Here is a 25,948-nt window from a genome sequence, read left to right on the forward strand (position 1 = left end):
TCTTTGATGATTACTCAAAACTCCTCCACAAAAGCTTCAGGATAATTATTTTATGCCAGTATTTTTTAATATAAATGTTGTATTACGCCAAGCAACAAATATCGAAGATATTTTCAGTTAGCTTGAGGAAGCTACCCTAAACTTAAAAAAAATGCAATACTGTCTCCCACAAGACAATTTTGAACAAGAAATTTAAAGGAAATTAAACAATAGTACTTTCTCAAACAATATACACAGAAGTTCTATATTTAAGGACAGACTACAAAGTTCAGGTCTGTTTTCCCTAGTAAATCTCAATTTTGTTTCCTCCTGGTATTAAATATCACTTTTCAAGCTATAAAAAACCTAAGTATAGAAACTAAATACAGAACTAAATATAATATAGTATGACCTACCAAACTGTTCATGTATTACCACACGAGTGCAGAACTTAGCTGATAACGAGAATTAAGCCATTTACAATAAGCAAGTAGTTTGGCCTTAGGAGTAGGAAAACTGGTTCCTACTACTTACTCACAGGACCACAATCATTAAGGAACAACTCAATGCAATACAGAAAAACAGCTTGCTGAAGGGGGTACCTAGTTCTCCACATTCATATGACATTACAGTTCCATTCTTCGGAGGCATTTGGTACAGTACACTGAATTTTCCTATGCTGTCACCGAGTTTCAAAATTAGGATGAAATGTACTCAGTCTAATCAACAGGCTAGGGCCTAAGAAGAACTCTCATAGAAATACAAGTTTTGGCAACGGCAGAAACAGATCCCGGCCTTCCAGCTCTGAGGCAAACATGAAACAGTAGAAAGTTATTAACAGAAAGGGGAGGCTGACAGCTTGTATTACAGTTTCAAATATCATAAGCAACTACATTTTAGGAAAGGCTCAGCCTTATTTAGTCAATCTATATTCAGTGCCTTCTGAAACTGACTGCAGACTGGGACCCCTCAAAGTTTAAAATAGATATGCCAAATTCCTGGATCCCAAGCCAGTATCAACATGGTATCAGTGCTGGGCTTCTCAGTTCTACACATGCACAGAAGCTAAGACGCTTCGGCATGAGCTGAACTGGTTTCTTTAGACGACTGTCTGACATCAGTCAGAGGAGACAGAGACAATCTAATAGCTTCTTCTTGCACCTTCCTACTCTTTTCCTTGCACTGATTCTGGTGTTTGTCACACGTTTTGGTGAGCCAACGTACGCACCTGAAAAAAGGCTATGCCCACGTTACTGGGCGGTACAGTGCAACGGGAGTAGATCTGCAGAACAAAACAATTAGTGCTAAAGATACAATATGCAAACTACATGAACTCCAGAAGGTCTTAATCCAGAACTAGCTCTAGGCCTATCTATGGTCTAAATGCCCCTAGTCTGAATGCATGAGGCAAAAGCAGAAGCACATTTACCAATTGTTTAATCCAAAAGGAATCCACTTTGTATACTCCACAAGACAAACTGCAGAACAATAATTGAAGAGCATAAGAATACTTGTGTCGAAACTGCATTCCTGATCCAAATTAAAACGTGGATGTAGTTCCCTAAATGACCTTTCAACTGTTGGGCAAGTTGAATCACTTCAGTGATATGTCCAATGAGCTCCGAAAGTAAAGGAAATTGAAGAGAAGGATTTAAGGTAGGAACTCCTTTCTTTCATTAGATCAGCAATACAAATTGAAATAATACCCCAGTGCAGGGTTTCATTATGCAGGAAACTATTAATATGGTTTAAGGCATTATGGAAACAGGAGATCTGCAAAACCCTCCTCCATCTATTTCCCCCCCCCCCCCATACACTGATAGCATTCACCTTAAGCCAACTCATGTATTTATATAACTACATAAGCTGACTGAACTCATGAAAACAGCAGAAGAGTAACCCAAGGAAATAATTTTCCCGCAAGATGCACTTTGTTTTCAAACAGAAGGTAATCTGCTAGCTTTGGGGGTTAGCAGTATGAGAGAAGTACAGTACATAAAAATCTTCAAAATAGTATTTATGCAGCTGGTTTTCTGAAGCAGCTGGAAAAGTTACAGGTCCCTTCTGGGGCTCATATAAACGCTGACAACATCAAGGGAGGGGAAAAAACAGAACAACAACAACAAAAAGAAAACAAACAAAAAGCCACCACAAATGAAACCTGGCTCTCCAGACACTATCCAATCAGAGCCACTTTTATGATTTGGAGAGCCCTTCTCCAAGCAGGATTTCCAAAAATTTCACAGTATTTACTACAAGTTATTTCAAAGTATTGTCTCAAACAGTGAAAACTAGTTAAGATTAATCTTTTTACCCCCTTTGCTCTTCATATGAAAACCACACACAAAATGTCCATTTCTTAGGAAAAAACTAAGGTAGGCAGCAAACAATGTTGCTATTCAGCCTATTGAGACAGGCATTCTGGAGATGATAATGCAAAGTTATTCCAGAGTTAATCCTCAAGTAGTTTTTATTAGCTGAACTTGAAGTCACAGAACCTGAACATCTCAAATATACACATGTCCACAAAAAAAAAGAGTAACATATGAATACAAAAATTGCACTTGAGTTCCTGGTCACACTTCTAATACAAATTGACCGTGTAATAGGAACATTACTTAGCGTAACTTAAGGTGGTCATGGTGCAACAGTTGGAGATATGAAAAGAATACTAAAAGAATACTCACAGCCACATGCACTACAGAGATTACTGGTGCAATTTCAGGATGGTCGAAGTTGATCACAGTAAGAGCATGGTAGCAGAGGAGCAGTTTCAGTCCCTCTCTTCCCCCCTCTGTTGTATTAGTTTTATAATTTCATGATGCAAGTTGGTTAGACCAATCACCATATCTAGCTGCAAACTACTCCTGGAAAAGAAAAAAAAGGAAAAAAACAATTAATTTTCTGCTGTAGCAGAAAACTAAATATTGGATCTGACAGAACAGCAGGACCATCTTTAGCGCTGACAGTAAGAAGGAAATGTATAGGGCAGGACTGCCCAATTTGGTGACAGTACAGTGTTCGATCAGCATAGGCAAATTGTGAAACCACAATACAAACCCCTCCCTCCACACCCTAGAAAGATAATGATACTTAAGACCTCTTGTACCAATATTTTGAGTGGAGAACTAGTGATATAAGTGTACCATATATCTTACTTACGGAGACACAATAACTACCACAGTGGAAGAGAAATAAAATATAGGAAAGGTGCTAAACACTTTAAAAAAAAGGTTAAAGGTAATAATTTTAAAAGCTATTTAGATGTAGCTTCAATGCTTCCAATGCTTTGCAACACAAAACTGACATTTAAAAGAACCAATAGAAAAACACTAAGTTGCCTTTCACTCTCTGTATGAAAGCCCACCCCAATTACAAGTCTCTGAAAACTCTTTTGATAGTTGTTTGTGAACATGGAACTGCCTCCACAGAACTCTATGCCAAACACAGTGAGCAGACTCCAACTTCATGGAAATCAACTGAGCAGAACTTATACAGCAATTGCTTTTTCAAATTGCTAGAGGGGCTATTTTCCTGCCAAACACCTTTAACAAAAAGTTGGAAATCTGTCTTATGCTACCAATGCTCCACCTGCTGGTATGCACACAGTACAGATGAGTCAGGAAAGCATCTTTACCATAACAGAGACACACAAATAAAAAAAGGCAAAAATAAAGTTTCTGAATATAGAGCACCATCTAAAACACTTAAGGCAAAAAACTCTTCAAGAACTTGGGAATGTAATCTATTTCTGAATACCAATATTCTTGAAAAATATTTGTGAAACCCACTAACGAAGGATGTGGCTTACTCCTCTTTTAGTAGCTGGCCAACTATTAACACATTAACATTAGTTATGGTCAAGGGTAGAGGTTTGTGGAAGAGTTTGAGAGATGCAAACCAAGTCCAGAAGTGGAGCCTAAAAGTCCCACACAAGAATATTATTAAGTTTGGAGTTTCTACATAATAAATTTGATTTTTAAAAGATTTTAAAGTGAACTTTCCTAGAGCACAAAATAAAATTTCATTAAAAAGCAAGTATCTACCCAACACAAGTGAACCACAAAAACAAAAAAGAGAGAAACAATGCTGCCATACCACCTCATTTCAGCACCTTTATAGATGAAAATAATAATGTAATTACAAAACAAACAAAAAATAAGAAAAAAACTTTGGTTCCTCATAGGAATCCTGCCTTACTCTGTTCAGGCTAGATGATGTTGACTGAAAAAGGTTTGAAGAGCAAGAATGCTGCAGTACATAAGTCTTATTTCACCTGTTGAAAAATCTGAAGGGTGTATTTATTCAGCTTTCTACAAGGAATCTGTTAATCATCTGCTTCAAGCACTTTTTTTTTTTTTTAATATACCAAAGAAACCAATATAGGTAACTGAAATAAAATCTTTCAAGGTGTTTGGAGACTGACTCAACTTGTCAATTAGCTACTTCCCCCAACTTCTTCTACAGTGTGTTTATATGCAAGTGCAGGACAAGTTACTGAAAGCACTTACTATAGATATCTGCTACTTTTATTCTTCTGAATGTTTAACTGCAACTTCTCAGCTGGTTTTGCAAGAAGGCTGTACCTCAAGCAGAAGCTAGTGGAAATCATATTAGCTAAACAGAAATGTAATCAGAACATCAAGGACATCCCCCAAGAAGTCATTCATTTTTCAAAATCATTTCAGGTGGAGCTTGTGATCTTCCTTTCAATATGAAATATAAAAATGTAATTGGTACCAAAATAACAAGCATCAGCCATAGAAGTTATTGAGCAGAAATGAGGTGTTTTGGTTAAAAAGTTAATTAGAAGTTAACCTGCACAATAGGGGTAGACTTCAGGAAATTTCACAAATACAGACTTCCAGTCAATGTAAAGAAATAAACTTAAGCACACAGACAAGCTGCCTGTCTTTCCACAGACTCAGAAATTAATTGCATTAGGCTCCACTTAAATGCAAGGAGAAGGTCACACAAAGAAGGGGAAAGGAAAAGAAAAAAGTTGGAAGAATGAAGTTAAACTACTGCTGTCCCATCACTGTTATTGTAAAGAGGGGTTTTGCTCATCTTAAAGTCAGCATGTTAATGCCTGATGAATAAACTAGGAATATCATGTTAATGAATGCACGATCACAGTAACTTAGCAAGAGCATGTGATGAGTTGGCAATATTTGCCATGAAACAAGCTTTCCACATGCAAAAAAATTTCACATTTTCTTAAATTCCAACTTAATAATTTGAGTACTATTTAAAAGTAGAATTCTTCAAACTAATTATACTCTCCAACTTAAAACAATAGTTTAAAAGATAGAAAATGTCACAGAATTACCAATAACCTGTACAACACAGTGCTTCAGTCTCTAATGATCTGAAACTCCTATCTGTGCAAATATTAACAAGACAGCTAAAACACCTTTTTGCTTCTACAGGGAGAAGGAAAGGCTGAAGCAGGCCACCACACAGTTCAAATTAACAGCATATTATAAACTAAACAAAAAAGGTGAATACAATTTTTATTTCAAAGTATTTGACTTATAAAAACATTCTCCTTTTCCACTTAAAAGCTATATAAAAAAACACAGACCTTGTTATGAATTAATGATTAACAGTCTTCAAAAACTGTAGCAAAGACCTGGTTTTATTTGGATGCCTGGTACCGTTACGTGAAATGTAAAAGTAAGACTATGCATAACAGCTCAAGCTGTGTAAATAATGGTCTTATTTTTAATATAGAGATAAGCAAGAATTAAAGTCAGATATTATTAACTATAATGATAAGGAACTTCACACTGAAATTAGTGGTGTGTAAAAAACAGCAAGAAACAGTCCAGCAGTGCTTCCTGATATTATAATAAGCAATTTCATATTAACATACAAAAACACAACTTCAATCAGTTTGTTAGAAACAAGGAATGTTTAAGTACATGTATTCATCTTTCTTTCCTGAGATTTTACTGCTGCTGGTTAATATTTGGCATAAACTGCCTTTTAACTGAACAACCAGCTTTGCAGTTCCCAAGCCAAGTAGTACGTTTATCAAGACAAGTCAATTAGTCACCACATTCAAAATGAAAAAAATCATTGTAAAATTTTGATTACGCTTTTGAACTCAATGCATTGGTACAGAGTAGAATTAAATGAGAAATACAGGGTCAGATAACCATGACTAAGCACACAGTATCTGAGGATATCAACTATATTTGTTTCACAATTAGTCATATCAAAAAACATTGTATCAGATTTGACAACCCATTTTAGAAATTAGATATAAATTAAAAAATAGAGGAGAGGGAAAAGTGTTGAAATAAACAGGTGCATATTTTAAATAAAATATCACAAGTTTCCCTGTTAGAAGAATCTGTCTTTCCTCACAGCAGATTCGAGTTTTGAACATGACTAGCTCTATTGAGGGCTGCAGCTTTTTCTCCTGCTGTAAAGCCTACAGATAGAGTATACCGCTCTTCATAAAGCTCAAGGAGTCACCTTAAGTTTCCTTGATATTTCCCTAAAGTACTCTTGATATATTCAGAATGGATGAGGGACAGGTTGCAAAAGAATAAAGAAGAACTAGCTTCCCTGATACCAGATCATTCCCTATGTTCCAGTGACCTGAATCCACCTGAAAGTGCCTGATCCTGTCAGCAGACAGGTTAGTTTTCCCACGGTGCAGGGCTGTGTTAAAATGAAGGTGTCCTTGACCTAGAAAGGGTTCAGAGAGCTAGGCTCACAGAGCCACCATCAGGAAACACATTCCTGAAATAAACTGTATTCGTCTCACCTGCATAACACACATACCTGCCTGAAACGCTAATACTGAAACTGAGCTGGCTTTAATTTTTCTTGTCTTAACCTAATTTAACTGGAAAAAAAAAAAAGACCAAAAAACAACACAGTCATCCTTCCAGAAACTAATGCAACACTGAGGTAAAAAGTTTTACTGCTTCCATTTCCTGAACAATAATTTAAAATAAGTAGAATCCCAATCGAAGTAGACTAAGGGCAATGATGAGAGAGAACATTTACACACACAGTCACTATACATTCAGATCATTTAGTAACAAGGCTTATCAGCAGTGATGACACTACATCACACATGGTCTCTATAGAGAGCTAGAAACATGCTGGGAAAATTAGACGTTAACAAAACACATTATATGAAACATATGAGTATACAGTAAAAATATACATGTAAAAATAATGATGCATATCAGATATGGAGCAGTCAGCCAGCAGACTAATAGGGATAAAAAAAGCAGCCTTTAAACACAAAGGTGCCCAGCCTGGAAGAACCATGAACATCATGCAATTTCTGCACCCCAGCCACAACATTAGTAAGGATAAGAAAAGAAGAACACAGGAATGAAGTTGAGATGGAAACTCATAGCAACTCATCAACAGTCAAAGATATAAAGCATGCCACCATAACTTTAAATACCTAGCCAAAGCTAACATTGATGACAGACTATTACTATGAGCATTGACTCCCCAGGTCCAACAGCTGAGATGCATCTTAGAAATTCTAGGTAAGGGCAGCTAAACAGCTAGAGAGGTCATCATCTGCTTAAATTTAAACCAGAAGCAAGTTTTCAATATGTTCTACTTTCAACTTTTTGCTTCCAATTCATATCTCACTGAATAACTAACTATTTTACCATTATGTCTGGTTGGTGCTGAGGATATGAGAAAAGGAGACAGTCTGGTGAAGGTTTAAAAAGAAAAACAACACACCTCTGTGCCAGCAGCCCTGAGCAATCTGCACCCTGGGATATACGGTACAGGCTTAGGCTCACACGCTAAGGAGCATTTTCTGCCAAGCTGCAAAGGGTCAGCAGGGCATCTTCTGTTGCCAAGCATCAGCTTCAGGAAAGAGTAGTTTCCAGAAGGTATGAATTTGAGCCTTTTCTGTAAGGTTATCAACAGTACACGACATTCCTCACAGCTCTCCCACAACTGTGGACTCGCACATAAAAATATTCATCTAGTGCATTAAACAATCTGAATGATCAACTGAGTAGTTGTATTAAAAAAAAAGGGAAAGTGCTCGGTCTTCAGGAACACTTTAAACATCACAGCAATGATGACTCTGCATTGGATTGAACTGTGCTATATCTGCAGAGAGGAAAAAGAATGAAGTGAATGGATGAAGAAAGTCCTCAGAGGGTCATCTGGCATTTTGATTTATTATACCAACGTTAAGCCTCTAATGTTCAATTCTCTACATCGTTCTTACTCAGCAAAAGATCCATTTCAGGCTTATTTTACCTCTATATTCTGTATATAGAAATGCCAAAGTAAGGTCTTACGAATTCCACTAATACCACTTAGAATTCTAACACAGTGTTGATTCAGTGTGAAACACAAGAATTAAACAGTCCTTTAGTATTTTAGCTTCCTCATTCCCACAGGATTCAATATGCCCTAAGACATGAAACAATCTTCTCTAGGGCATTTCTTGTGAATATTTTAATCTTTTTTCCTTTATCTTCACTTCTGCAGAAATGTAGACCTAGTTCCCTCAACCTTTTCATACAGTAAAAACTCTTTACTGGTATTATTCAGGCTGAGGCATTTTGAGAAGACTGTATACAAAGAGCAAGCTGATACTACTAACATTTAACTTTGAGCACAGAAAACTCATCCGTATCAAATAAATTTTAAGCTGCCAGGTCGGTTGTGCTTCTCCTCATTAAGTGCCAGCTCAGACAAAGCAAGCCCTCTTTAGGAGCAGTAGGGCATTCTCCAATTAGACCAGTTCACTACTGCTGTAACTTATGGAACACCCTAAAAAAAGAAAAAAACCACAGAAACATTTTGAAACAGAAATACAAAAGAAAAGGCGGAGATTACTATTGTTTACAAAATCATCCATCATGCTGATCAATAGACTCTCAATACACTCTCCTCCATCTGCAGGCCTTTACTATTACTTAATTGAAATTGCAGCCTTTTTGAAGCAGGAACTAGAGGGGAAGGAGGAGGAGGTTTTTTGGTATAACACCTAGCACAACGCTAAGGATTAAGAGACCAATTATTCATCACTATAACTAGTCCTTTGTTCTTCTTTACCTCCACCATTCCAATAGTGCATGCAAAACAAACTGGAAAAGATCACGGATCTAGGCAATGAACAGTCAGGCTAGACAGCTACTCAAAAGTTTAAGATAGCTAAATAAAACAGAAATTATATATGCAAAATATCACAAATGCACGTCTTACTACCTCCACACAGTTTCAAAAACATCTTTTGTCACACAGCATAACTGTACTATCCAGGCACTAGGATTAAAGAACATTTCAATATTATTCCATGTTATGTATGCCAAAGGTAAATATGAATAAACTTGCATATGAAGTCTATAAACTGAACAGCTTTTAAAGGTTTTTCAGGCCAGACAGAACTCTAGGTCAAAGTTTCTGCAGCTATCCTGAAGCTCACTACCATCCCAGAAGCTCTCCCTGACAACGGCAGGCACATTTACACTCTTATGTGTGTTTCCAGATACAAGATTTTTTTTACCTTTCTGTTCTACAGATTACATTAAAAAAAAAGAGAGAGGGAGAGAAAATCCCTATCACACTGTCTGTCTAAAACAAAATGCAATCGGTGTGCAAGCAGCATACTCACAGTCTAGTCAGCTTGTTCTCAATCTGATTATTCACCTGTTTTGTACTGACTGCCATCTGCCCACTCCTCCTCCTTTCTGTCTCTGACAGAGACTCTGTGCCATCTCATAAGCATTTTTTTTTAGCACCTTACTGCACACTTCTTCCAGGTCACTGACATACACAGTGAATAAACTTAATTGCAAGATTGCTCCCTGGGGCTCCATAGTCCTGCCATTTCAAATTGACTCCACTTGGAGAGAATGGTTTTCTACATAATTTAAAATATATTTATATACACACACAACCAATTTCAAAACTATATATAAAAATGTATATGTGTATAATTTATAACAGTAGATTCAAGAACAAGTCTACCACCACTCACATTTAGTTTCTGCTATATTTCTATATTTACTAGTGATTAGTACTCTTATATAAGAGTAAGAATGCATGTATTATTTTAGGAAAACAATCTACTAATTAATAGAACTTTGACAGTTGTCTCCGTTAATGCTATGACAGTTGTAGCCAAATCTTACCACGTGTTGAAAAGGACACAGATATTAATTACGTATTTCCAATCTGGCCTCTTTATTAGTATCAGAAATGTTCATTTCCTAAGTTGTACATGACAGTTGCTTAAAGCTCCATCTGGCTTTTTTGATTTACACCAGGAACTTCCGCGCTAGGAGTACATGAATATATTAACTGCACTGATATTTTTGCTCCCCTCAAAAAAAAGAACATTAAAGCCTTTAACAGAAAATTTAAGTGGGAATAGAACTGTAAGTGTCTATAAGCATTTGGAACTTTAGGAAGTATCACTGTAAGATTCCATGCTTATTTACTTTTTTTAATGTAGAAAATCAAATCCAAAAGAGCCTTCACTTTACTTTATCTGCCACTGACCTTTAGACCTGACACCCACTGCATCCTGTGGGAAACTTTTTCCAAGAGTCAACTTTCTCATAAATATTTTAGCAGATTTAAGCATCCAGACAACATTTGATTTACCTAGGCCTACAAAACAAAAAGGCTATTGAACAAAAACAATGTATATGTAGACTTCTATATGCACATAAATATCTATTAAAAAATGAAATATAGTGCCATAGTATCTTGAGTTTACCATATGAAGGTGTTTTTGAAACAGTTTTTAAAAAGTTCACTGTTACAGGTGCTACAAGTCTATGCTAAAAAGCATATGTCTGCATCATTGTCCATCTTTCTGCATATAGTTTGAAAACACATTTGCATATTCTCCAAAAATAGTGAAGTACTGGGGGGGAAAAAAAAGGCCTGTGCATTTTATATGCTAAGAACAACAGTGACACTGAATCCTACTAATAAAAATTCAAGTCCCTCTTAGATGCTTTACCAGTAAATTTCCTTAAACTCCACAAGAACTGCTCACTTACAAGAATGTGTCTAGCTTTAAAGTGTTAAAGCACTGCACCTGTTCCTTTTCAGATAGCCAGTCTTCTTGTCAAGTCTTACATACTCCCCTTGCTTCTCCATCACAGAGAGAAATTGTTCCATGTAGTATGGAACAGATCACATACAGAAAATTATACCATTTTTTTTTTCCTAAGAATTTCCACAGGCCTTTCATATTTGCACTGCTATCCAGGTGTGCTTCTCCAAGTCAGCTCTTCCCTTTTGTATACAGTTCCCCTGTAGAGCTATACATCTTCTGGAGTTACATCAGCTGCGAGTACAAGTAAACTTTTCAGCTGTTCAACACAACTCCCCCATAGAAGCCATGGAGCCAGACAAGGACAACTGAGTTCACTAAGAGAGGTAAGCAGGAATCCGGCTCTGTAATACCACTAGAGCACTAACAGAAAATACAAGAGTACTAAAAAAAAGTGGTTTTGCTTAAGTGAACCATTAGACGCTGTTCAAGATGCCCGATTTACTTTGAATTGAACTATAAACATTACATTACTGCAGGATTTTACACCAGAAAGTTTTAGCTAGATTTAGGAAACAAGAAAAATAGAAGGAATGTTTGTTTTTAAAAGCTTATAATAGAGGGTTTGCCTCAATGTCACCCATCAAGTGACAGCACCTTCATTATGCATGACCAAATGCTAACCTCATGAACAAGGTTACAGCATCAGTCTATCTGAAGGCACAATTCCTTTCTGAGGCCTTGTAACAAGGGCGGCACAAGTAATAGAATATAAAAGCCTCTATTTTCCTATCCTAATTTTACTGGAGCTTCTACTGAAACCATAATCCTTTAGTTTATATGGCTGTTTTATCACTAGCTATCAAAACCACACTTGTGGTCCATCGATGTATGATACAGAACGAGACTTTCTCCCGGTAACTCCTCTCTCTCACACGATTATCTCTATCTGCAGTACTTCACAGTGGTTACAGTGCCCATTACCAAGCGGAGCAGGAGGACTAGCTGTGTTTCACTCCAAGTTATTCCTTGGATGTCACACAGGAGGACGGTATTATACTCCTGGCATAGATATCTTCAGAATGTTTGTGAGAAATTTGCATGTAGAAATTTGAGACAACAAGCAGCCAGTAGCACTCAAAAAAATCTACAGTAAGATAATGCCAATGAATTTTCATGCATGAGAACAGCAGGACAGGATGTACAGTGCAAGCTTACATAAGACACAAGGCACTGCTGGGAACCAACAGAAGTGAATAGCATAAATGGCTCAGAAAAATGCTGATGTCACTTGTATACATTTGGGTAAAACTGGCTTTCCATATGCCAAGTTTCTCTAATCCTAAACCTGGTCTTTCTAACAGCTGTTCATTGAACCTTACGATTTGTTCTGTTTTACTGAGACCTTGAAAAGAATAAAAAAAACCCTTCAAGTGTTCCCTATTAATATTAAGATGCTAGATAAAGAAATAAATCCAAAAAGCATCTGGATTTATTGTAACACTTACAAGCAAGAATCTAAACAACAACAAAAAAGTGTTATGGAGGAGTGAAAAAGCAAGTAATCAGGTACACACATACCTATCCCTAATTCCTACAGAAAAGAGGGGAAAAAAAAAAAAATATATATATATATATACACACATATATATGGAGAGAGAGAGTTCAAGCTCAACTTATCTGTGCTAAAATGTGACCTCTACAGCACTACTAAGGTCGATGAGACTTAGTAGTTACTCAGTAAGTCCTGCTTGCATAAATTAAAGATGCCTAAGGGTAGCTATGAAACTACTTGATTTTTTTTCCAGGGCACCTACATATTATGAATTAACACTGAATTACCATTTTTCCAGACAACTCCTTCCAGTTTTGCTGTTTATATAACAAAAAAAAAAAAACAGAACAGCAGTGTTGTAATTACCTTTCTCTCAACAAATAACAGCATTCCTGTTTAATTTTAAAACCGATAATGGAGGTTTCATACTGACTAGAACATACAAACTTGAAGATACTTTAGAAATGGCTAAGATATCAGTCAATTCTTTATCCTTCCACAACAGGAGCCAAAAAAAGAAGGAAAAGTAATCTAACTGGCCAAGCTAGTATAAAGCAAAATTGGAAAGAAGGAAAGCTTAGCTCACCTGGGTCAGTATTCATGGCAGCAGCAACCTCCAACTCTGTACTTGGTTGCACTCACCTGTTACAATAGTGACTGCACAAATATTTAGAGCAGTATGTGAACCACTTGCAGGTATTTCACAGTTCAGTGTATCTGTGTAGAAGTTTTTATCTATGGCCTACTTAGGGCATTTGACTTTCTGTAAAGAGCATCACAGAAGGTGAGAGGGTAAATACTGCTCCCAAAACTGAAGTTCATTTTTCATTACACATGTAATGAACTTATTGTCACTGCTGTTAGTATTTTCTTGCAAATAACTGAATGCTATCTCCAAGCACTTCTGTAATGCAACTACTCAACCCTGGCAGGTACAACTAAATGGTATCAAAGTAAATTACATATCAACTCCAGAAGTAATTTCTTCAATCAAATATATCAAAATATTTCTCTTCCTGTTCTCTACCAAAGCACCAGATCTAACATCACAGAACTCAGAGATGCCAATTATCAGAGATACAGCTGCATTAGAAGTTCACTAGAAGTCCACTTTGCAGTGGAAGAGGACACCAGCTTTGCTATAGGTGAACAGAAGAAAGGAAAAAAAAAAGAAAGAAAAAAGAAAAGCACAAACTATTTTCACTGTGGAATTCCAGCTCTTTAAAAAAGCGTATTAGAGCACACTTTACATAAAAACACAAACTATAAGGATACAGTGTACATAATGCAATATCACAAGTTACAAAACACCTTTTTAAACAAGTGTCCTATTTCCGTCCAAGGTTAACTACTATAGGCAAATACTACCAGCAGAACAGAGTCCTGGCGGCAGCATCTACGCTATTATAGGGGGAATAACATAACTATCTACCTGCTGTTACTACAGCAAATAGGCATCTCAAAGTCTTCAGTGTATTTATTCACATGGTACGTTTTTTCGAAAGTACTACAGTCTCCGATCTACAGGCAAACGGAGAACTGATCCGGAAAGACCGATCCAAGGTCACACAGCGAGTCTGGGGCAAAGCGAGAACTTCACCTGGGCTTGCCTTGGCGCCGACTAGTCCTTTCCAGGAACGAGTCGTTCTGCCCCTCTAAATCACTCCCTGGGCGTGAACAGACAAGAGGCTGCCCCTGACACTGCACAGCAGCCTCCCTCCGGGGTTTAAACAAAAAAAAAAAGAAAGAAAATCACGCCCGAGGGCCCTGCTCTCCACGACCACCGCCCGGGCTGCCGCGGGAAGCGGGACATGCACGACCAGGCGGCCTGGCTCGGTGCTGACCCAGCTCCCGCACCGGAGCAAGCCCGGCCGCTGGAGAGCGGCGCCCCGCCGCGCCGCAGTCCGCGGGGCGAGACGGCGACACCGCTCCCGAGCCACGCGAGCCGAGGCGGCCGCGCCGGAGGAGCCCTCGGCGCCCGCGGCCACAGCGCGGCCCCCCGCGGGCGGCGGCCGCGCCGCAGGCCCCTGGGCCGCCCCGCAGCGCCGGGGGGCGCCGCTCCGCGGGCTCGGCGCCGCCGGGGCAACGGCGGCAACTTTCCCCGGGGCAGCGGCGCTGTGAGGGGGGGCGGGGAGCCGCCCGCCCGCCCGCCTCCCCCAACGGCCGCCGTGTGGGGGCCGCCGCTGCCTCCCTCCCCCCTCCCCAGCCCGCCGGGCCCCGCTGGAGGCCGCGGCCGCCGCTCAGTACCTGTGAGGGGGGCGGGCGGCTCCCCCCCTCCTGCCGCCGCCGCCGCTGCCTCCCTCCCCCCGACCCGGCCCGGCCCGGCCCGGCCCGGCGGCGGCGTCCCGGCTGCGCGTCGCTGCGGCCGCGTCTCCTCCTCGCCTTTAGTTTGACCTTTTCCGTGTCTCCGCTCCCTGTCCCCGACACACTTTGACGTCACTCCCATGGCAACCAATCCCCGCCCCCTTCCAGCTCGCGCGCGCCCTCCTCCTCCTCCTTCTCCCCCCCCACCCCCGCCCCTCACGGCTCCCGCCCCTCTCGCCGCACGCACGCACGCACGCACTGCCGCCAGGGCGGCCGGGGAGGGAGGGGCGGGACCGGCGCCCTGGCGGCCAATGAGCGCGCGCCTGGGCGCCTCCCCCCGCCCCTCACGCGGCGCGCGGCCCAGCGTGCAAGGTGCAAGGTGCGCGGGGGGCGCGCATGCAAGGTGTGCGTGGTGCACAGTGCGTGGTGCACAGCGTGCATGGGGTGCGCGGTATGCATGGGGTGCGCGGGGTGCAGGGTGTGCATGGTACAGAGCGTGCGTGGTGCACGGTGCATGGTGCCAGAGTATGCGTGGGGTGCACAGTGTGCGCTATATGCATGGGGTGCGCGGTATGCAGGGTGTGCATGGTACAGAGCGTGCGTGGTGCCCGGTGCATGGTGCCAGAGTATGCGTGGGGTGCACAGTGTGCGCTATATGCATGGGGTGCGCGGTATGCAGGGTGTGCATGGTACAGAGCGTGCGTGGTGCACGGTGCATGGTGCCAGAGTATGCGTGGGGTGCACAGTGTGCGCTATATGCATGGGGTGCACAGTATGCACTGTGTGCATGGTGTGCATGGTGCACAGTGCAGTGGTGTGCACAGTGCATGGAGCACAGTGTGCATGGTGCACAGTGTGCACTGTATGCATGGTGTGCGCGGGGTGCATGGTGTGCATGGTACAGAGCGTGCGTGGTGTGCACAGTGTATGGAGCACAGTGTGCATGGTGCACAGTGTGCGCTGTATGCATGGTGTGCACGGTGCATGGTGCACAGTGTGCATGGCATGCATGCTGTGTATGGTGCGCAGTTTGCGCTGTATGCATGGTGTGCAGAGTGCGTGGTGTGCACACTGCGTGTGGTATGTGTGGTGTGCATGGTGCACAGTGTGCACTGAATGCATAGTGTGCACGGTGCATGTTGTGCACAGCGTGTGTGGTATGCATGGAGTGCAAAGTATGCCTTGTGCTCCATGTGCACAGTGCTTAGTGCACAGCGTGTGCAGTGCGTATGGTGCACAATGTGCGTGGGGTGCATGTGTGTGTACATGCATGCTGTACACAGTGTGCGTAGTGCAGTGTGCATAGTGTGCCTGGTGCGCGGTGTGCAGAGTACACATGTACATGATGTGCATGGTGCATGAAGGGCATAGTGCATGCACTGTGGCTGCCACGAGCATGCAGCTCCCCCCTTCACCATGCAAGCCTTAAAAATATATATGTGGCATGTATGCCACAGATGTGGGAGGCGGAGGCCCAAAGTGTGCAGGAGAGCATGTGTCTGTCAGAGGGGGAGAGAGAAAGCTGCTGTGCTGGAGAGGTTGCAGTGGGAGCAGGGCAGGAGGGATGTGGAGCAGCAGAAGTTCTGCACATGGCTGCAGCAGAGCCGAGGGCAGAGCGGGGTAAAAGCCTCTAATCCCTCAGTGCAAAGATAAGGGAGAAAGAGGGGAGGACGTGCTCCTCCACACTCCTCAGGGGAGTGAACCCTTTCCCTCTGTCCAGAAGGACATCTCTACTATAGCTACAAAATGAGAGTTCCCAACATTTTCGAATTGGAAATACTCATATTCTCATCGAGAGGGGCAGAGAGGGGTTTTTAAAGGGTAGAGAGCTGTTTCTCGCAGGATCTCGGTATTAATGGCAGATTAAAAACCCTCCTTTCACTGACAATAAAGTATTTTGCGACAGCACCTCGTACCGAAGAGGAGATATTTATGTCATTGTGGCAAAGTTGTGTCTCGCTGTGCGCAAATTGCCGCTAGCCGAGCTCTTGGGAAACGTGAAGAGCAAAGCGCTTAGTGCTGGATTTTAACACAGCGTCCGCCCGGTTTGGGCACTTCTGAGCTGAACGGCTCAAAGCCTTTTAATCCCGAAGGCCAGAAAAGCAGCGATATGCGCGCGGCTGTGTAATTGGACCTGTCTGTTTTACATGTTCCCGAGGGTTTATTATAGGCAGCTTTCGAGTTAAGTGGGCCGGGACGTTTGCCGCTCTCGTCCCCGGTTTCCAAACCGGCGCGGAGCCCGTGCCGTGTGCCCGACGCATCTCAGGGATGCTACGGTTTTCTTAATGACGGACCCAACGGATCAGCGTTTTTCTTTCAGGTTATTCGTTGGTCGGAAAGGTAAGTGGTGCTGAAGCGGCGCTTGCTGGTTTTGCAGCTCTTTTGTAGGTCAGGAAACAGCGGATCTCCAAGTCACATCATCCCGCTCGCGATCCGGCGTGTTTCCATGTCACTGTCAGCTCTGCCTCGGCTTCATCTACCCAGATGGTATCTCACAAGATGCCAGACATGAATATTTCATGTAGTTTAGAAACTGTTTTTCCTCGCTCTTCGATGGTAAAATGTGTTGATTTAGGACTTTTCACATCTTGAGATGCTTTCTGGCGCGGCGCCATAATTCCGGCCAAAGAAAGCTGAACATTGTTGTCATCTCGTAGCGTGGGAAGCCTTGAATGCTTTGGACCACTGGAAAAATAGAGCCGAAATTTTCCGTTAAGAGAGGAAAAAAAAGGCAGATGGCAATCTTCCAGTTTGGCTGCAGTTAGGTTATATTTTCTGGACATAATATGCAAAGTCAGAGGCATTAGATCAATGCAATTTTTGATCCATTGAATCGGCAGCCAGCTAGTCTCTCTGTCAGTGAACACTTTGTTTTAATTCAAAGTTGGTCTTACTTCAGTTTAGGCCATTTCTAACAGTATTTCCTTCAGTCACTGTGTCCCGCAGTATAAATCCATTGAACAGCAACCTTCCTTTATCATTTTTCACTCAGACTTTGCTTTCGCTCTTGTTTGGAGACATCAGTGTTTTCTTTTATCAAAGTCTGCGTTGCTCTTGGTGGATAATCAATACGAAGTTGCAAGTGTTGCACTAAAAATCTGAAGCTGTTGTAAAACTGGCTTATTTGGTTTCTTCGGCCGCATGTGAAAATTCTCCTTTTAGGGGTAAGGCTTCTCACGGACGATCCAGCTCCGGACCTGGACACAGAGCTGCGTTCGGTTGCCCACACGGAGACCTTCAGGGCCACTTAGGATGTCCTAGAGAGCTCTGCCTGACCTCCGGATCCCGCTTCAGGGGGTCACTGGTCTGCTACAGAGCCTGTGTCCTTTCTGCCAGTCCCACAAATGCATCTCACATACCCTTCTGACCCATCTCCAGTGACACTTGGCACTTACAGATCATGTTCCTCTGAGCTAGATTCCCATCAGAGTCAATGGGGATCCAGTCTGGAGCCTGGCTGACCAGCTGACCAGACCCTAAGTGTCCATTTTATACTGACCCACCGTGCTTTTCTGAGCGACTTTTCAGAGCAGGACCTGCCTTGCCTGCAGCGAGCACGCGAGCACCGCCTGGACACGGCACAGCCGCACGCAGTCACGCACCGAAGGACTGGGGACCAGGGACTTTCCCTTCGGCTAGGAGGCTGTCACCACGAAGAGGAAGATAATCCCCAGGAAAAAAGGACCCTCCTTCCGAACCCAGTTTCGTTGCCTTTTTTGTCCCCCCACGCGTTTTGCAATCTCCTGAGGTCTTTGCCAGCCCATTCACAGAAACGAGCTGTTCCAGCCCCGCGGAGTCACACTTTATATCACTGTGCACATGCCCTTGTTTAATTTATGTTTCCATCATACGATACTCTTGTTAAGTACGCACTTCACGCAGAGTCTGTTGGGTATAGATCCCTGTGTAATATCAATTTTTGTGTAATTAATATCAAACCCTCTTCAGGAAGATGTGGGAGGCGAGTGGTGAATGGGAGAAGAGCCGGGAGTTGCAACCAGAGATCCGGGATGATCGGGAAGATCAAGCACGTGGCAGCACAGGGCAAGACAGGAAACCTGAGGGGGAAGAGTGGGATGGCTGGGAGAGCACCTGGATAAAGAGAAGGGCTAATAACAGATGGGCTGCTGAAGAGGCCATGTCAGAAGGTGCTGGAGAAAAATAGAGGATAAAGCACAGTAGAAAGCATTGGTCCCGACCCCGATGGCCTAGGGTATCTCCCCAGGTTACCAGGGAGAGCAAGAGGAGGCAAGAGAGGGGGCTGAGCGGGTCTGTGGGTGCAGAGGGATGGACAAGGTGGAAGAGGAGATTTAGGTTGGAAGTGGGCAGGGACAGCTGTGAGGGGGACGAAGGTGAGCCAGGAGAAGGAGGAGCGGTGGGGAGACTAACGAGAAGGTCGTGAACGCAAATGAAGCCATTTGGGCCGTGGTTCCTAAAGCAACGTAAGTAACAGCAAAAGTCCATCCCAGTGGTAAAAACAGCACGGGTGGGATCGGGCATCTCTGCTCTCCAGTACAGCAGTGCTGTAGGGCCACAGGAACCGCCTTGCGTGACTGAGCCCCATCGCCTGCCCTTACAAGCAGCCACATGGTCTGGTTCATAACCTGACAAGCTCTGTCAGAAAAAAAAATGCCCCCCCCAAACACACACAATGCCACCGCTGCTTTTAGGAAGCCTCAGGACATCTCCAGTTGGATGGCAAGAAACCCTCCAGACTGATTGTTTTCTGAGCAGATTTCTACAACTTATTATTATACCAGAACTGTCTTTTTGCTTAAATAGTTCTCCCTGCCCCGTGCTTCCCTCCTTGATGTATTTATAGAAAGCAGTTGTGTTCCCTTGCCGCCACTCTTCTGCCAGGCTAAGGAAGAGTCATTATGAAACAGGACATTATCAGATGGGCTCTCCAGTCCCATGCTCCTTCAGAAAGCTCTTCCTTTCACCTGCTCTGCACTGAATTCATCTTCTGAACCCGGTCAGTTGGCTCCTGCGTAGTTTGGACCTGCTGCCCGTGTCTGAGAGCAGCCCCCAAAAGCTGGAGATGCTGCCAGTGAGCTGCTCGGCACCACCTGGCCTCTGCGGGGGCTCCCGAGGCGGCTCCAGCGTTTGCGGGGACGTTGCTTAGCTATAACCTTGCAGTAAGGAGCGTCCCCTGCCATGTGCCTCTGGTCTCCCCCATTTCCCTGCAGCTGCTTTTCTGAAAATCAGAGGAAAAAAAAGTTCAAAATAAAGACGATGTGATTCCTCCAGGTCATCGTTCCTCCCGATTTCACAAACTTCCTTTTTACTGATGATGGCAGGAAGGCTTTGTGGATGAGAAAGTTTAATCTGGTACCTGCCTGTTTTTCTAGATCACTATTTTTGCCACTCTAAAATAAGGATGTTTTTGCCGTTCTCTCATCACGCAGTATGCCCCCGTTTACTTAATAAATTTACTGAAATCATCTTGTAAACACAATGTGAAGTACCTGCTCTATTCCAGAATAGAGAGGTTCTTTGGTCCTTTAGACTTGAGTTCATCACATGCTCCATTTTGGCTCTGCTTCAGAGACAGCGATTTTCATGTTCATCTGATCGTGCCCACTAGTCTTCCTGCTTTTGCTTGGTTATTCAGTCAACCTTCTTCTTAGCCTGGGAAAGGTGGGCATTTAGTTTTGGGCCAAATCTAGATTATCTTTTACCTCCATCTCACTCTTACTGCATAGGTAACCTGCTTCTTGTTTTCTCATTCCCTTTTAATGTGTGATTCTTATGGTCCGATTTCCTTTTCAAGTTGCAATTCTTCTTGTCCACCACTTTTTTCTAGTGCTAGCACATTCTCTGCTTATTCTAAGTATCCCTTTTGAAGTAACTGTTCCTTCGAGTATATCTGAAGCTTTGCTCTGCAATTTCTCCCCTTGCTTTATGGAAAATTCCATATAGAATTTTTTTTAAAATCTCTTCCTTGCGTTTTGGAGCTCTGCAGTTCAGCTGAGTTTCTGCTCCACTTCCTTTAATGTCTCAGTCTTTTTTATTTTTAGTTTTCAAACTGAGATTCCAACCAGCCAGCTTTCTCTTATTTATCCTATTATTGAATTTAAATCAAAACAGTTATTGTTATAGTCCAAGATTATCTCTACTTCTTACATAATGTTCTCACGTTTACATATCCTGCTTAATAAAATGTCATTATTCTTCTTAGTTCAGCTTCTGTCTGATGATAAAATCTGTTAGCTAGGAATACCTATGCACTATAATTATTAGTAAACGTTGTTCCCTGAGTTACATTTGGGAAATCAGGTCTTCTGTAATGACCTACTAGTATCTTTAAAGAAGTACAAAGCATGTTTTCCAAATCTGGCCTTAGAGATTTACAACCAGAACCCTAATGGTATCTCAACAGAACTTTTTTCATAATCCTTCTCTAAAGAGATTTTGAATCAAAATGATTCTATTTTACACATTATCATTATTTTTTTATGATCTGATGTACACAATACTACCACCTCTATCTTTATTGCTGTTTTTCCTCAAAAAGACTTAACCATCAAGCTCTTTATTCCAAACATGGATGTTATTTCACAGTGATTGCTTTTGTCCATAGAAAGCCCATTTCAGTTTCTGCACTGTGCATTCGCTCTTTTGTTCCTTGTTCCTGTAGTGTACAAACATTTCGGTTGTTTCTCTCTACCTTCATGCAGTGTCCTACCTGAATTATATGGAGTCCTTCCTGAACAACCTTCCTGACTTATTTTCTTGGTATTTTCTTTTTTTGGTCCAGTTCCCTGTCTATTTCTCCTCTTTTTCATGTTGTATTCCCAGTTTATCTTTCCTTACCTATTAAAACTAGGCCACCAAATTTTTTTTTCTACAGCTCTTATAACGACAGACTCATGGAGGTGCTGGTTGGAAAGGACCACTGGAGGTCTCTGGTCCAACCGCTTGTTCAAAGCAGGGCTGTAACTAGCACTTGATGGGCTCAGCTGTAGCTTTGTCTGACCAAGTCTTGAAAACCCGCAAGGACAGAGAATCTACAGCCCCTTTGCGGGAAGGGAAGCCTGTTTCTGTGCCCCACCACGTTCCTAGTGAAAACGTTCTTCATCGCATCCAGCGTGAACCCTCCAGGCTGTGTTCTGTGGCTGTTGCTCCTTCTCAGTTCCTCCTTCTGCCCCCGCTGAGAAGGTGTCTGGCTCTGCTGTCCTTGTTACTCCCCTCCTGGTAGATGTAGAGAGCTGTGAGGGTGGTCGCTAGCCTTCTCTTTGCCAGGCGAAACAGGCCAGTGTGCCTTCAGCTCTACCCATGGGTGCTGTCCTTTAGGCCCATGGTCAGCATGGCAGTGCTGTGCTGGACCCTGCCTGGTTCCTCTGCTTCCAGGTGAGACTGCAGTGGGAAACTGTCAAAAGCAGTATTAAAGTCCAAATATGTCACATGTGCTGTTCTCACCTCATCCATGTCCCCTGTCATTTTACTGAAGAGGCGAAGAAGTTGATCTGACATGATCTGCCCTTGATGAGTCTCTGTTGACTGTTCTGCAAGTGGAGAGAATACAGAAGCAAATTTACTTAGAAAATCTGTAATATTAATGTCTTTCACCCAGAACATCCAATTTTCTGTATTTTAAAAATTGATTGTTCTAATTTGTCTTATAATAAAAAGAAACTCTTCATATTCCACTGTATTTTTGTGGTTTAATGTGCTTACTTTGAAGAGAATTTGCAGATGGACGCACGTTAAGGTTTTTCCGCCACTCTAGTCTCATCACAGCGTATCAAACCTGTAATCAGATTTTGCCCTTGTATTAACTTCTCCCTCCTGCTACACATGCTGAAAAAAGTTTTCTAGGGATTGTTTAAGTCTCTACTACTTCTGACTCTCCTTCACAATGTAGTCATTTGTTTCACTGAAAACTGGAAAAAAGTATTCTTTTTGGATTTAGTCTGTAATTAGATTATCTTCAGTTACTGCTCCATTCTCTCTGCTGAATAGACTTGCTTTTTCCCTACCCTCCTTTTAATTATAAGGCTAAAAATCTTTACTGTGATATACCTTTTGTCTTTGCTGTGCTAACCTTTCCCTCTAATCTTGCCTTAGATTAGAACAACATCTGTGTACACAACGGTAGCCATGGTGCCCATCATTCTTTTTAATGAATGAACCACTACCAACCTTCAGTATTCCTCAACAGATCACCATGCACCACTATTACCTGAAAATTAACTGCAGACATTATGGGAAGCAGTGCTTAATGCAGCTCCAGAGACTGGCTGTGAACTACTACAGCCAGCTCTACCCCACCCCAGATTTCTTTTGCAAGAACCTCAGGTGCTGAGGACAACCCGGGTGGAGTGAGGAGGAGTGATCCAGCCCCAGCAGTCCTGAAGGGGTGTGCGTATGCTCCGTTTTACTGCGAGCGTCCTGTCAAAACCCCGCTGACGTCAGTGTAGCAATTATAGAAAGATTTTTGGCGTCAGCCATTTCCCCAAAGTCTCCTTCTTTGGTAGGAAGTGGATAATGTTCTTTCTTTTATATATTTGATTAGTTATTTTAGATCTCTGAAAGCGTTTTCTCTCTCTCTCTCTCGCTCTCTCTTTTTTTTTTTTTTACAGTGGTCAGTGAGGAAACATCTACAGAATAAACTAAACAACATCAGGAGCCGTTATCTGGCCCGGAGGCTGGCTGGCGTGGTTGGCTGCATCTGTATTTTTAAAGTTTTAGCATCCAAATCAGGATGGCCTCATCCATGCTGGGACTGGTTCGAGGCCTGTGCTAGTTCCTGAATTGTGTATGGGAATTGTCTGGGAAAATGCTATCTGGCCAAGATAAAACCGTAACTCTCCTAGCAGTGTACCAGTAGGGAGGATCAGTGCCAGTGCCCAGGAATATTCCCAGCTCTGTTTCATTCATCTGTGTGGGTGTAACCTGCATGACAGCTCAGATGATTTATGCCATGATAAATTAGGTCTTTAAAACACAGGGGAAGGGAGGACCCGGAGAACTATAAATCAAACAGCGCGGCTCTGATACTTGGAGAGATACTGAAACAAATTATGCGGTCATCAGCCTGTGAGTCCCGGGAGGATGAAAAGGCTGGAAGAAACAGCCAACGTGGATTTGTTAAGAACAAAGCGTATCACACCAATCCAGCTTAATTCTTTAACCAAGCGGATAAAGGCAAAACAGTTTTGTCTTGGCTGTAGTAAAACCCTTGGCATATCCCTGTGAGATGTCCTCACGGATGAACTAAGAAAACTGGTCTAGGTGAGCAGTTCTTAACCCAAACGATAGACCACATCAGCAAGGAGCCAGCGACAGCAGACAAAGTCCAAAGCGCTCCCGTCCCTGGGGATGGGGATGGGGATGGGGACGGGGTTCGCTGAGGAGGCCAGAGGAAACCTCCGCCAGCCGAAGGAAGGCATGAGCTGAAAAGCCTGGGAAGCCCTCCTTCCGAGCAAGTTGCTACGAGGTTCAGAGCACAGCCACCTGGAAAAGTCATGCTCAAAGAGTACTTTTTTATTAATTTTTTTTTCCACCACTAAGGACCCTTGGTGCTGACAGGTCTGTTCCTCTTCCAGAAATATTGGATGCTCTCGCTGCCAGCCTTGGTGGTGAGGTAGAGCACTTATACAATTTGCAGAAGATAGCGTTCTGGGAAGTGTTGCAAGTGTTTTGGAAGATAGGATCAGAATTCAAACAATTGTGATTACTTGGCGAAATAGCCTGTAATCGATAAAGTAAAATTCAATGTTGGCGAGTGCAGAGTACTCCACTTCTGAAGGAAAAATGAAATGCAAAAAACGAATATGCTGAATATCTGTCTATGCGGCAATATGCTAAAAAAATAATGCAGGGATGTACTAGACCAGAGATTGAGTATAAACCAGGAGATAAGATGCTGTTCAGCCATTCTTGTACATATGTCACATATAAGAGATAAATGGTTATTATTCCACTGTATTTAGCAGTGGCAAGACCTTTCAGAAATACATGTCCTGTTTTGGGCACGCATACTTTAAGAAGTAGCGTGTGTGTGTGTGTGTGTGTGTGTGTGTGTGTCTATGTATGTAGGAGAGAGCTCAGTGAGAGCGGCAGGAGCGATAAGAGATTTAGACAGCATGACCTACCAAGAAAGGGCAACGGAAGCAGACTTGTTTGGTTTAGAAAAGAGAACATCAAATGGGGACATGGAAACAGGCTTCAAATAGATAAAAGTGTCACAAAGAGGATGCTCACCAGTTGTCCTCCATGCTAGGGACATGACCAAGAGGAGTTTGTTGTACATTAAGAGCAACTTTGCTTAGACATTAGGAAAGACTTACCAGTTGAGGAGAAACACTTCCAATGGGTACAAATGAAAGGTGACTTTGGTTTTTTGATCTCTGTTCTCTACTCCTGTCCTTTAGGATGTTCTTAAACTCTCCACTGAATTCTCATTAATGACGTTTCTTAAGTGCAAATTGGTACTATTATAAATTAAATATAAATAAATTAAATTTGATATTATAAATTAAATTACAAATATTTTCCGTTTTTTTTTTCCTTTATGCTCAGTTTGGCCACTCCCACGAGGGGGGATAAATTGCTGCTGTGTGGTTGAGTTCAGCCTCTGTTTTGCCTCAGTATCACACACCAGCATCAGGGTAACAACCTTATCTTCCCACGGGCGTCCAGTGTATGCCGTACCCATGCCTCCCACATGCTTCCTGCCTTCCCTTATCGCCACATTCACACTCTGGAAACCGGCCAGATCCACCGTCGTGGGCCAAGGGGATCAGGCAGGGCTAAGGACAGAGAAAACAGCGTGATTTCTCTGCAGTCCCACAGTCTCAGGTAGGAAACACCAGGTCAGCAACAGTTTCGTGGACTAGGGCTCGCAGAGACAAGGCAACCTGGCCAGGTAGCACTGGTGGCTGGGCAAGAAACAGCAGAGCTCAAGGACAGATGTAGCCTATATCATTTCTCCAGCCTAAAGAAAAGCCAGTAAGAAATGAATGCACAATCTCTCCCTGATTTTACCCCCTGCTGGCAGATGCTTTATATTTTCAGGCTTTGCTTGCTATTACTTTTTTTTTTATCATCTGTCATCAAATGAGTACAAAGAACATACAACAACA

General features: G+C 42.5%; 1 protein-coding gene and 1 long non-coding RNA gene across 4 annotated transcripts in view; one reads left to right on the top strand and one right to left on the bottom strand.

Annotated features, from left to right (window-relative positions):
• The window catches only part of ZFAT (zinc finger and AT-hook domain containing), a 145,545-nt gene extending 130,530 nt beyond the window's left edge, over positions 1-15,015 (bottom strand). For all 3 annotated transcript variants that reach the window (XM_064507896.1, XM_064507893.1, XM_064507894.1), the window contains exons 1-2: positions 14,802-15,015; positions 2,667-2,846 (exon numbers count right to left, since the gene is read on the bottom strand). The gene's annotated coding sequence lies outside the window, so the exon portion shown is untranslated. The remainder of the gene's footprint in view (positions 1-2,666; positions 2,847-14,801) is intronic.
• A 203-nt stretch (positions 15,016-15,218) lies between these two features.
• On the top strand, positions 15,219-18,726 carry LOC112991255 (uncharacterized). The gene is made up of 2 exons (XR_003261254.2): positions 15,219-17,198; positions 18,021-18,726. It is a non-coding gene; the product is annotated as an uncharacterized LOC112991255 (long non-coding RNA).
• The last annotated feature ends 7,222 nt before the right edge of the window (positions 18,727-25,948 follow it).

This window comes from Dromaius novaehollandiae, chromosome 2 (genome assembly GCF_036370855.1).
Source record: "Dromaius novaehollandiae isolate bDroNov1 chromosome 2, bDroNov1.hap1, whole genome shotgun sequence".
Lineage (NCBI taxonomy): Eukaryota > Metazoa > Chordata > Aves > Casuariiformes > Dromaiidae > Dromaius > Dromaius novaehollandiae.